Below are 13,650 nucleotides of genomic sequence, written 5' to 3' on the forward strand. Positions count from 1 at the left end.
GTTGTTATAGGAGGGAAGGTACAAATGAAGGCAGGGTCGTGGAATCAGTGGAGGTAATCAGAGGGAATATTGGAGGGAATGTCTGTTTTTGTCTCACTTTTTAGTAAAGTATGAAACTAAAACATCAGCTGGTAGGGAGGGGTGCCAGTGAGGGGAGAGAAGATGTACAACAGTCATCTCAGAGAATGATCAAGTGAATTTGATAGAGGAATGTAGGATTCTGATAGGTATTCTCTGTACACATCTGAACTTCGTGGTCACGTGTTTGAAGTGAGTCTTCTAAGCAACATTGTGACTTTTTTCAACTTCTCAGGAGCAAGCTCAGACAAAGTGACTTGTTGGGCTTATCCAGGGGTTTTTCTAGGCAGGATTGGCCAAAGGAGGGCAAGGGAAGGAAGACAGGGAGTTTTGCAAGGGAGTAATTTTAATGATGGACCATAAAATATAAGCCGGATGATGAGAGAAGTGAGGATGAGAGGGGGAGAAAGAGATAGTGACAAAGCTGCAGAAGGGTAAGTGGGTTTAAGATCAATGATGTCAGTCTCTGGCAGGCAAATGCTGGAGTGAATAAGCTAGTAGGAGAGGAGATAACGGTATACAAGTGGGATGTGTGAAATCATGATTTTGGAGAGGAGGCAACCGCTGGAGATGGCAAAGTCTAGGGTGTGGCCATGTGTAGGTGGCTGAGATGCGATGGAGGAAGAAATGGTTAGAGCTGAGGAGGCCAAAGGTTGAAAGGTCAGAGTCATGCATAGATGGCCCACCTTCATGGATGCTGAATCTGCCAAGAATTATATAAGGCAGACATGAAGAAAAGAAGCAACCCAGATGCCCAAGACATCACTCAATTAATAACAAAATAATAACAAATTTATATGGCACCCATAATATGCCAACTGCCATTCAAAGTACTTTATATATTACCTCATTTAATTCTCACATCTACCCTATCCCCATTTTAAAGATGAGGAAACTGAGTCCCAGAGCCATTAGTTAACTTGTTCTAATCTCACAACTAGTAAATTACAGAGCCTGGATCCAACCCAGGCAGTTTGATTCCAAGGTCTATGCCCTTAACTACATCTTTCCCCCACTGCTCAAAAAAACAAAAATAAAATGATACAATGTATAATTAAAGCCAACACTTTGGAAATACTTCCTCTGTGCCAAATAATTTGGGGTAAAAAAGTCTAATGATGTGCTTCAAAGCAGCTGGAATTTTTGAAGTAGGAAAAAGACACCACGGGCAAAGGGAGATAACTCCCTCACCCTCAGACCCTGAGGTATCTGGGGTGTGCAAGCTAAAACATCCACCAATGGGAGGCTTGTGGGGAAGCTGCTTCACTGGGGGACAGAAAGTCTTTATGTAGATCCAGAAGGTGATGGGACCTTTTAGAGAGGAAGTTTGGGACATTAGAGGATTTGTTCATTCTCCACTGTGAATTCCAGGGAAGCACAGGGGTTTAAAAGCACAGGAGAGACGGGGATAGATCAGACTTGGGAAACCTAGAGGCATGTCCATTGATAAAGAACTAGCTGGGAGCACTTGTCTATGATGGTGACTAAGGAGAAAAGGATGGGGGGTGTGATTGGACAAGTCCTGGTGCATCAGTGACAGGAGTCTTGGATCTGGGAGGAGCTTTATACCTGCAATGATGGGAGACCCTCAGGGCAAGTGATCTGGTCCACAAATGTGTTTTTGGTCTTTATAGCACCAGCATCTAGCACCCAGCCTGGTTTCCAACACAGAGTTGGAGCCTATGCTACACAAGGGATTATCTTCCTCTGCCCACCTCTCCTACTTCATCTTAAACTACTACTCTCCGTGTTCACCCAGCTCCAACCACACCGAGCTCTGTTGTGTTTCGCAAACCCACCAGGTTCCTTCCCACCTCAGAATTTATATGCCCACCACGCTATCTGCCTGGACACCCCCAAGTTACCCCCGACCAGTTTCTCACATACCTGGCTCTTTCTTATCACTCAAATCTGTACTCAAATGTCATCACTTCATCGATGTCTCACTTGACCGTCTACCTTTAACATCACATCCCAGCTCAATTTCATCATCCTGTTTTACTTCCTTCATACTTCACTTATCACCGTTTACTTATGTGTTTATTCATGTACATATTACTTATTTATTGTATATTTTCTATCTGTACTAAAGTGCCCATAAGGCAGAAGCGTAATCTGTCTGCCTTATCCTCCTGCCCTAGCACTTAAAATAAAAAACGCAGTAAATGTTAGTTGAAGACAAATGCATTAATGACTGCTCAAAAAAAGTTTGTTGAAATACATTCACGATTTTTTTTTTCATTCACAATTTTTGAGCACAAGAACTCTGGTATATCAGAAAAGTCCCTCATAATTCAGAACAACCCTCTACAGCCCAGCAAAATCAAGATCTGGCTTGCTATTTCCAAGCCAGCTCATCACACTACATCTGCAACTAAGTGTGTGGGTTCACTGGCCAAAGCAGAACGATTCATAAGGGGAGTAGCAAATATTTGGCAGGCTCATTTACCAGAGTCATTGCCACCGATTAAAAAGCAATTAATTATGGGAATTAAGGGAAGAGAATGGCCTGCATGTCCCTGGGCCACCTTTTTCTGAATGACTCGTATGGCCCAGGGCAAATCAAGACATAAAAGTAAAAATAAACCATGTGGGGGCTTCCCTGGTGGCGCAGTGGTTGAGAGTCTGCCTGCTGATGCAGGGGACACGGGTTCGTGCCCTGGTCCGGGAGGATCCCACGTGCCGCAGAGCGGCTGGGCCCGTGAGCCATGGCCGCTGAGCCTGTGCGTCCGGAGCCTGTGCTCCGCAAGGGGAGAGGCCACAACAGTGAGAGGCCCGCGTACCGCAAAAATAAATAAATAAATAAAATAAACTATGTGATCTGAAGCCACACTGCTGCGTTGACAATAAAACTGATGAGATGGTAGGTCACAGATAAGGTGACCTGACTGTAGAAGAGTTTAAAGAGCTTGCCTTTGAACTTCAAAATGAACAGAGAAAGAAAAGGATTCTTAGAATTAAAAGACAAAATAATATAATTAAAAAAACACAGCACGGGTTAAAGAAAGATAAGATTTACTGCCCTGGAAAAACCAAAGAGAACCCATGCAAAGTGCTGTTGTGGTATGAAGCAACTGAGATAAGCCCTTTCCAGCTCCGAATAGAGGGTATTAGTTCGAAAGCAAAGGGGGCTTTGTCTCTTCCACTTGGTCAATTTGATATTTTATTTTCTGGTTAACTTGACCTTTGAGTCTTACTCGAGTGATTTTTGACCTAGCTGTGGCATGGGGACCTGAAGCTCCATAAAACAGAACTCATTTGTTTACATTGCTGGGCCACTGAGCAATTCCTTCACTTTTTCCCTATTTTTAAAAATGGTTTTCCCACCTCAAGTAAACCAACCTAGTCTTTCAGTTCACTGCTACAGACAGTAGCCTGTGGCTTCAGTGCATTCCAAAATTAAGAAGTAAGTTTAGCAATCATTCAGTTAGTTCTCAACTCTCCACCCATTTTCTGGATGAGCGAAGAAAGCCCTAGAATGGTGAAGGAGCTGCTCCAAGAGCCCAGTACCTAGTGACAGGTTATAGGGCAGAGAATCCAGATATTGAGTCAGGTGTTCCTGAGCTTGAATCCACCTCCACTGTGTACTAGCTGTGTGACACTGACCATGGCTTTTGTATATTCAATAAACAGGACTATTTCTCCTGACTGAAATATTCCTCATCTGCAATATGGTGAGAATTCCATAGACATTTATTGTACACAATCTGGGGATTCAGTACAGATACAACGCAAAATAGACACATGGAGTTTACTCTCTTTCAGTAAATTGGTAACTATGATTATTTTATTTAATTAGAACTCAAATGTTGTGAGAAGGGGATTTGTGGAAGAAACAAAGAATGATTTCTCCTACCCACTGCTAAGGCCAGGAAGACACTACCCCAAGAGCAGTAGAAGGCTTGTCTATGTCCCTGTTTGGGGCCTGCTGAAAAGGCTCCTAGCTCTCTCTCCTCCATAGCTAAAATTATGTATACGGGCTATTCTTTCTGCACCTTCGTACGTAGTATTCTAGAACAATGTCTTCCATTCGGTGGAGGCTTAATACAGACCTTCCCAACATTTTCCACGTCGTGGCACACACAGAAAATCTAGCTTCTTAAGACCCTATGACCCAACACAGAAATTGGCAAAAGTTTCAATAAAGGGCCAGATAGTAAATATGTCTGGCCGTGTGGGCCATGTGGTCTCTGTTGTAACTCTCAACTCTGCCCCTGTAGCTTGAAAGCAGCCTCTTAAAAGATGGAAATGGATGAGTCTGGCTGTGTTCCAATACAATTTGATTTATTAAAAATGGGTCCCTCAATGGATTTGGCTCGCTGACTGTAGTTTGTCACCCCCTGGCCTAACACAAAGTAAAAACTCAATAAATACTATTATTAGTCATTAATTCTAAAAATATTTACTGAGCACCTTCTATGCGCCAGACCCCATCCTGGGGCAAAATATTGAGTGAAAGGGTATAGTTCTTACCCTTACTAAGTTTACAGTCTACTTTCTAAATAAGTATTTACAAAATAAGAAGCAATATGAGATAAAATGTGGTTTGAGATAAAGAACAATCTAACATCAAAGGTCAAGAACTAATACTGCTTATAAGCTCCCAGAGGGTGAGAAACAAACCTTCTATTCCTATTAAATCTTTTTGCCAGGCACAGTACCGGGCACATCTTAATCACATCAATGAAAACTTGCGGACTTTAATGTGACAGTAGGGGATTTAGGTTGTCATGGAGACTATTGAATATCCCTGCGTTTTCCTATCACTACAACCTCCTTTCTCTTTGCACAGGTAGTGTAAAGGGGCAGGCTAACTGACATGACTAATTTTGTCCTTGGTTTCAAGGCCATAGGCAATACTAAGGCAACTCGTTCAGATTCTGAAACTCAAATGACCTTGAGAAAAGTTGATGAAAAACGGTATATCACCTCAAAACCTTATCTTAACCTAGGTCCCCCCTCTCAACCCCACAAGAAATGTAGAGCCTAGACAAGGGCTTTCTGGGAGTTTATTTTGGAGAAGTGGCCCCGAGGAACAGAAGAAGGATTGTGAAGAGGGAAACAGGGATGAAGAAAAGCTTGTCCAGGGCGCCCAGTTGAGCTGGTCAGCACGGTGGGCATCCGCAGCTCAGTCCCGCTTCCTCCCTCCAGGGCAGCCTTGTGCAGTGTGCTCGTAACAGCGACCTGAGGGGAAGATGGGGGGAATGTTTACCTGCCTGCTCCCATCCCCCACTGGCCAAGGCTTATCCCAGGAGGTGCCAGCTCTCTCATGCTCTCAGGGATGCATATGCTCCAGAATGTCTGAGCAGGTGCCTTCAGGAACCTCACCTTGGCCATGTGATAGACACTCCAGGGCAGCAAATAAGAGCTACAGGGTGCAACTGAGGCCAGATCCTGTTAAGTTTGACCTGAATGGTAGCTGGTTACTGCAGCAATGGGTAGAGTAGGAAATGCAGACCAAGAGGAGGTAAGATGATACAAAAGAGATGTCAAGTCCAGTCATGTATACACAGTCAGCCAAAATATAGCCGGTGCACCAAGGAAAGACCTATGCTCTGTACATAGTGAACAGCCAGCCAGCTGCCTACCAGCAATTCGCACTCCAACCTTCCTCCACTGATTACAATGATGATCATAATTCACCTTTGTGTAGCATTCGTATAGGACTTTTAAGGACATTTGACTCACAGGACTCTGGTGACGTAACGAAAGACTGAATTATTATTCCTCCCTTTTCTCGGATAAGGAAGCAGAGCTTAGTTAAGTTAAAAGAATCACTTACCCTAAAGCAGCACCGTCCAGTGCAACTTTCTTTGATGCTGGAAATAAACATTCCACACATCGTGTAGTATAGTAGCCGTTAGCCACAGGCAGTCATTGAGCATTTCCAACATGGTTCATATGATTAAAAAGCTGAATTTTTATTTTATTTTTGTTTTAACGAATTCCAACTTGAGTTGATTTTTTAAGTTTCTTTTTAACTGAAGTATAGTTGATTTAAAATATTTCTGGTGTACAGCAAAGTGATTCAGTGATATATATATATATATGTATTATTTTTCAGATTCTTTTCCATTATAAGTTATTACATGATATGGAATATAGTTCCCTGTGCTATATACAGTAGGTCATTGTTGTTTATTTATTTTATATATAATAGTATGTATCTGTTAATCCCAAATTCCCAATTTATCCCTCCCTCCTTGTTCCCCTATGGTAACCATAAGTTTGTTTTCTATTTCTGTTTTGTAAATAAGTTCATTTGTATCATTGTTTTAAGATTCCACATATCAGTGATATCATATGATATTTGTCTTTCTGTGCCCGACTTCACTTCACTTAGTGTGATAATCTCTAGGTCCATCCCTGTTGCTGCATCTAGTTTGAATTTAAATGGCCACATACGGTTAGTGGCTACCATATTGAACAAAGCAGCAATGGACACTGTATCTTTTTAATATACTGTATTCAAAATATTTTTCACTATTGAAGTATAATGAAAGAAGTGTGTTGTCTTTCTCCATATTTCATTCTTGTTTACAGATTTCGTTCTAAGCAAAACTATTTTACATACATTTTTCTGGTTGTTCTCCGGTCTTAACTGTCATGTAAGAAGGAGGGTCTCACCCAGAAACAGCACTGAATAACTAATACAGGCTGAAGCAGCAAGAAACTTCACGGCAACAGAACAAAGGACAGCTTCTCCTCCCTCTTCATACCTTGCACTCATGTTTTTAGTTTGCACCTGGACTCAAGACCATTCTGTGGTGGCACGCACTGAGCTAAAAAATCCTGCACACCTGAAACCATAGCGTGTGCTTTAGGGAACAATGCACCTAAGATACCATTTGTATAAGGTAAGACTTGCGCGACTTTGGGGCATCCGTGACTAATAAATGGGAGATTTGAGAGGCTCTAATTCAAACCTTCTGAGCTTTAAGCCCAGGACTTTTCACTTCGTATCTTACCACTTCTTAATTCAGGTATGATAAGTATGTCAAATCCAAGTACATTCAATAAATGATTCACGAGCTACTAAGTTACAGTACAATTGTTATTTAAATATTTATGTGTTGTTTGGAGGGAAAGAGGCATTTTAAATCTAAAGACCGTAACAGATCATCCATCCTGAATTGTTAGAGAATGAGGCACCTCTCCTTCATGCATTTTTCAGAAAACCGAAGCTTCCTGTAACAAGACTAAGAATTCTAAAATCCTACCCACTTTTGCTGGAAATATTTCTGAAAGCACTCTCCCACTTTCTTAAGCAGAATACTTCAAACATTTTTACTCTTTCTTCCATTCACTTATATATTCATTCTTTCAAGAAATATAAAATAAATACTTCTCACAGACCACGCACTGAAAGGCTCTGGCCCTGGGGTAGACCCAGCAAATAAGTCATTCTGCTCTCAAGGAATTCAGCGGGCTTGAACCAGCAGCCCCCCATCCTGCTGTTATTACTCAGGCTAGTACCGATATACTGCAAACGCTGTAATATACTGATGCCTTCCAAAGTAGTGCTTTTCCGTAGAAATCGAATGTGAGCCACTTAGGTGATTTTAAATTTTCCAGAAGCCACGTTTAAGAAAAGTCAAGGGAAAAAAATGGAAAATAAATAAATAAAAAATTAATATTAAAACAAGTCAAAGGAAACAGATTATAATTAATTTTAATAATAGATCTTAATATATCCTAAATGTTATCATTTCAACACGTGTTCAGTATTTAAAAATCATGAATGGCACGTTTTACATAGTTTTCAAAGTCCCGCTTGCATTTTAAATTCACAGCACAACTCCATTCAGACCAGTCACATCTCAGATGCTCAATAGACACATGTGGCCAGAGGCTTTTATTCTGGACATCAGAATTCGAGAGCTAATAAAGTATTCATGATTAATTGTCCCTTTATTAAACCAGAGCAGGCACTTAAATATTTTCACTTCATAAGTCTGCTTCACCTTGTTTCTCACTTTTCCCCCTCACTCTCAGGCAGCCCTTTTTCTTCTGGTGTTTTCACAAATGTGCTTCTCCAGTAAATGCCAGTGCCTCCCGTTATTCATGTATTCTGATAATCTAGAAGCTAGGAAAATTGGTAATAAAATAATTGTCTAAAAACAGGACTCTTTTACTCAGAGCTCTGAGTAAGGGCTAAAGAGACACATTTGTGAATAAAGCGTATAAGTAATCATGTATGAACTTCCTAACACGGGTTTGACTTCAAGAAGCCTTTTACGTCTCTCTTTCAGTGGTTCCTTTACTTCTTGATCGGTGGTTTCCAGAGTGTAGTCCTCAGACCAACAGTATCACCTGGGGAGCTGTTAGAAATGCAGAGTACTGGTCCCCACACCAGACCTACTGAATCAGAAACTGGGGATAAGGTGTAGCAATCTCTGTTATAACAAGCCTTCTGGGTGAGTCTGGTACCTGCTAAAGTTTGATAACCTTGGTTCTAAAAACTTCAAACAGTTGTCTACATAGATTTGAGATGAATGAGTATTCCTTCACTCTTCTATATCAGAATTGTTAATACTACCAATATAAGTGAGCAATAGAGCTGAAATATTATACATTTTATAAGCATTTTTAAACTGAAAAATCAAGTTTTATTGAAAAGACATCTCTTTGTTATGGATGGGAGGAGAGAGAGAGCAAATCATGGCATCTTCATTGTATGAAACTTTTTCAAGAAACAATATTTCAAATAGTCCCTCTGAGGTTTCCACACCTCAGGATAATCCTTTATAGTACAATCCTGGGCCATGAGAGACAAGCCTTTATTTGGTAAATTGGCAGTAGTTCAACCGTGAAAGACAAGGTGGTCGTGGAGAACCATCAAGATGCCCAGTCAAAGTAGACTAACTCTTGTGATACGGTATACAGATTTCACAGCAGATACAGTTATAACTGCATCTTGCATGTTTTTCTTCTCTGATTAAAATCACATAAAATAAAACATATCAGCAATTTCAATGTTTTAGGGCACAAATCTCCAGCCGTACTACAAATAGTATGTCTCCGTGTGAGTGAGGTCAAATGTCTTATGCGTCTCAACTATCAAAAATAAACAACAAATTCCAGTCAGCCCTGCTAGAGGAAAGACTCAGTTAGCTCCCAGTGCCCTAAAGGAAAATGATATTGAGAAATCATTGTCATCAGCAGGGGGTATCAAAAGGTAGACAGCCTGAAAACGTATAAAGTTGTATTTAAATATTATTTAAAATATTATTTCTTGTAGACTTCTCTGACAGTAATTATGTCAGATTTATTGTGTGATTTGTTGTGATTTCTTTTTCATTCTAAGTAAAATATTCATTTTCACACTTTGTATTCATGATGTTGTAAGGTTTTTAAAAGGGAGCCTCTAAATTTATTTTTTAACTTAAAAATAGAACTCAATTAATGCTTGTCAAACCAAATAGAATGGAATTCATTGAGTCATATGGAAGATAGTTAACATTAATTGATTCCTGGTGTATGCCAGGCAACCTGTTTAAACTGTTTGGAAACAGTGTTTCATTTACTTCTCACAAGACAAGCCAGCCAAATAAAGGTAGGCAAAACATTATAAGTGTGTACTTTTGTCCGTATTTCTCTGCCAAGGAAAGGTCAAGCACAGTGTTCACAGCTCGCCTTACAGCTAGTAAAGCAATAATGCAGGATTCAATCCCAGGACTTTGGGACGATAAATTGTATCTGTCACCAAGTCATTATTGATCTATTCAATGGGTCATGGTCAGTGCAAATTAGAGCAAAGAAGGGATGGGAGGCACAGGGCGTAGCACAGTGATAGTGGCAGTGCTGGAGGAACACACAGTCTTTAATGGGGTGGTCAGGAAAGGCCTCATCAACGAGGTAGTCCCTGAGCAGAGACTCAAGCAACATGAGGAATTAATTTAGCAAATATCAGAGGAGCGAAGCTTGCAGGCAGAGGAGACAGCAAACACAAAATTTCTGAGGTGTTCTAAGATGTCTGATGAGCGAAAAGAAGGGCAGTAAGTAAAGGCCACACATGGTATCAGTTGGAACTGGGGTTGGCTGTAGTTTGCAGCTCGCAGAGGCCCTTATAAGCCCCCATAAGAACTTCAGCTTCTATTTGGAGCGAATTGCAAAGCCAAGGGAGGACACAGGGGAGTGACTTGATCTAACTGGCATTCTCCAAACTGACTGTGGCTGCTGGGTGGAGACTAGGCTGCAACAGTGAAGGCAGGGGACCAGGGAGAAGGCAACTGCAGTAACCCAGGTGAGATGAGGGAGACAACGGCAGAGGTGGTGACAAGTGGGCCAATCGTGGACATGTTCTAAAGGCGGAGCCAAACGGATTTACCGATGGTTGGTATCTGTGATGTATGAAAGAAAGAGAAGCCAAAGGTGACTCCAGCGTTTTGTTTTGTTTTGTTTTGTTTGGGGAGGTGGCGGTGGGGATTGCTGAGCCACTGAAAGAATGGAGTTTCCATTTATTCCAGGACTGTTATTGTTCTGGGTTATTTACGCAAATTATCTATAATCTTCATGTCAGCCCAACCCTGCAGGCAAGATGGTGGAACCACGAGAATCAACAAGATCCTGCCTGCCCCCAAAGCCCTCTGTGTCACACACGGTAGCACCTCCGTAACCTTGGGCAATAAGAGTTTACTTTTATGAAGGACTTAGCATGTGCCAGGCACAGTGCTAAACCTTCCTACATTAATTTTCCCATATAATTCTCAAAGCAACTCCACCAGTAAGGCATTATTTTTCTAAGGCCTCATCATGTCCCTACCAGTACCAGCCGGGTAGCACTTTCTCTTCACCTCCCTCTTCCAAACTTCTTAAACCTGATGACCCCCAACCTCCTTTTTGTTCCTTCACACTTCGGATTAATAACTGCTTCCTGTGATTATTTCACTCTTATTTTTTTTTCTTTTTTGCCTTTGCAGTGCCCTCACACTTCACCAGTTTACTCTGTTAAATTCTGCCTGTTGAAATAACTAAAGTGGTTTCTATTTTCTACTCATAGAGTGAATCCCCATTTGCTTCCACAGTGTCATATCTCTGCCATGTCCCAGGCAATGCGCCAAGTGCTAGAGACATAAAGGTGATAAAGACCGAGGCCCTGACCTCAGGGATTCTAATGAGCTAGACAGACACATGCTTCCATGTTCAGTCCCTATAAACCAACAGCCCGTGCTACAAGCTAAAAGGCAAGTACTGTCAACAAAGTGTAGTGGCAGCACAGAGGGGATAGTGACTGATTCTGACTGGAAGAATCCTAACAGCTGATGATGGATGGGACCACTACTTGAAAGGAAAGTAGGATTTAATTGAGGAAAGAAGTGGAGAATGGATGGAGGCAAAGGAAATGGCAAAAGCCCAGAAGAGCAGGAGTGCTTAGAATGTCAAGGGAATGAATATGTCTCAATAGAATTGACATAACTAAAAATGAAGGTGTAGAGGAGAGAGCGCTGGTTATGAAGTTAGACAGAACTGGTTCTGACACTTGCCTTTGCTATTTACCAGCTGTATGACCTGTAGCAAGTTGCTTAACCTACCTGAGCCCTGCAGACTACGTTGAAATGAAGAGGGTGGGAATTCCCTGGTGGTCCAGTGGTTAGGACTCCGCGCTTCCACTGGAGTATTGAGAAGATGCATGGACAGAGCCGGGCACATAAAAAGGCTCAATAAGTATCAGTTTTTCTTTCTCAAAAAAGAATGTCAAGGAAACGTGAGGAGCTCAGCAGAGTAGAAACAACACTGAGTAGGTGATGAGAAAGTGCAGGAACGGAGGCAGAAAGAGCAAGGCGAGCCCTCAGGTGGCATGAAGAGAATGTGGACTCTTGTTCTCCTGACAGTAATGGGGTGTCATCAAAGGAATTTGGTCAGAGAGCAGCATGGTCAGATCTGCCTTTCCAGAGATCACTCCCTCTCAGCCCCAGAGAAGGAGGTAGGAAGCTGAGCTATGAATGGAACCCCAGGGAGTGATAATGAGGGTTGAAGTAGGGCAGTGGAGGGGTGTGTGGAGGAAGGGGCAGGTCTGAACGGGATAATATGTGAGAAGTTATTTTGAAACATAAGGAATCCCAATAGAAAATTCAGGGTTATTCTCAGTTTCCCTCCATCTGCCTGCCACTCTTAGTGCTAGCAGTGGCCCCATCCCAGGCGGGCAGGCAGTCCAGCCAGCTTCATATTCTAGGTCTTGTATACTCTTCTCTATTCCTCCTAGAACAGTAGTGGACACTCTGACAGGAGGCTCTTCAAATCTTATCTTGGTCAGTGTCTTTTCTCATTGTAATGTCTTTGTATACTCGGACATTAACTCCCGCCAGAGCTCAAGCCCTATTTAAGGAAGCTTAGTGGCTAGCGCTTGGTTGCATCTCTGAATAACTTCCTGGATTGAAAGATGGTGAAAAATATAGCATGGACTGGGGTTGGACCTGACTCTGTCATTTACTCGCTTCAGAAAGTCATGTCAACTCTCTAAACCTCATTTTCTAATCTGTACAATGGGAATCCCAATACCTACCTCATAGTAGGTAATTTACTGGGTTGTAAGAATGAAGTCTGTAAGACACCTGACATGGAGCTCAGCTCGCTTGAATGCAAGGTCCCGGAGAGAAGAGGTCAGTCTGCTGTGCTCTCCAACTCCATATTTACTGACTGGCTCTCATTCATATCAATACTTGCCTCTCTTTTTTTCTTTTATTTTTTGCTTACTCCTTGCATGAACGTCACAAGGCTTAATTCTGCTCTGCAGAGTTCTCATGGAAAGCAGAAATCCTGGAGAAAGCTCAGTCATGAATTCTTTATACTACTCTGGCATCGCGACATGCAGCTTCCCAAAGCCTTCCATTTACATAAATTGATTGACCTTTCTTGAAAGCCAGGGATGGTTATATCCACACCACAAGAGAGGAAAGGGAGATCCAAGAAGGGCAGTGATTTGGGGACTTGCACAAGGCTAGAATAATAAAGTTGGGACTCGCATCAAATCAGATGTGTCCAGCTCTATAGTTCATTCTGTCCTGAGTCATCAAGTGGTGGTAAGACAGCCAGAATTCCCTGCTGGGGATGTGGGAAGGATGTGTTGGAGAAAAATTGGTGACCATGCTCTCAAGCTAATGGAGAACAATAGGGCAGAGTGCTGAGCCCCTCCCCCGTCCCCAGAGTGGGCAGCTATCCTCATTTGGAATCTACATCTAGAGGTCTCCCTGCTTATAATCTTTCTGTCTCCTTAGAGCAGGGCTACTGCAGAAGCCACCATTCATTTACATTTCTTTCTTTCCTTCCCTTTTTCTCTGTAGTGCACGTTCCCCTTTCACTGCCCTTGACATCCCTACACATCTGCCCATTTCCTTTATAAAGGTACCTGCCATTAGGTGCCACCTCTTCCTTTTCCCCTTCTCTGTCCTTCAGCCGTATCCTTCCACATGCCTGTGTTAACTAAAGGGGGGAGTACACCTGCCCACATTATTTATGCCACACAAGGAATTAAAATTTAACATCTTTCCTTCCTGTCAATGACAAAGCACTTTATACTGGAGCAAGGTGAGTGCTGAAGACAAAGCTGTATTGACAGAAGCCAGAGCAAAT

The sequence above is a fragment of the Phocoena phocoena genome, chromosome 17 (genome assembly GCF_963924675.1).
Source record: "Phocoena phocoena chromosome 17, mPhoPho1.1, whole genome shotgun sequence".
NCBI classification, from domain to species: Eukaryota; Metazoa; Chordata; class Mammalia; order Artiodactyla; family Phocoenidae; genus Phocoena; species Phocoena phocoena.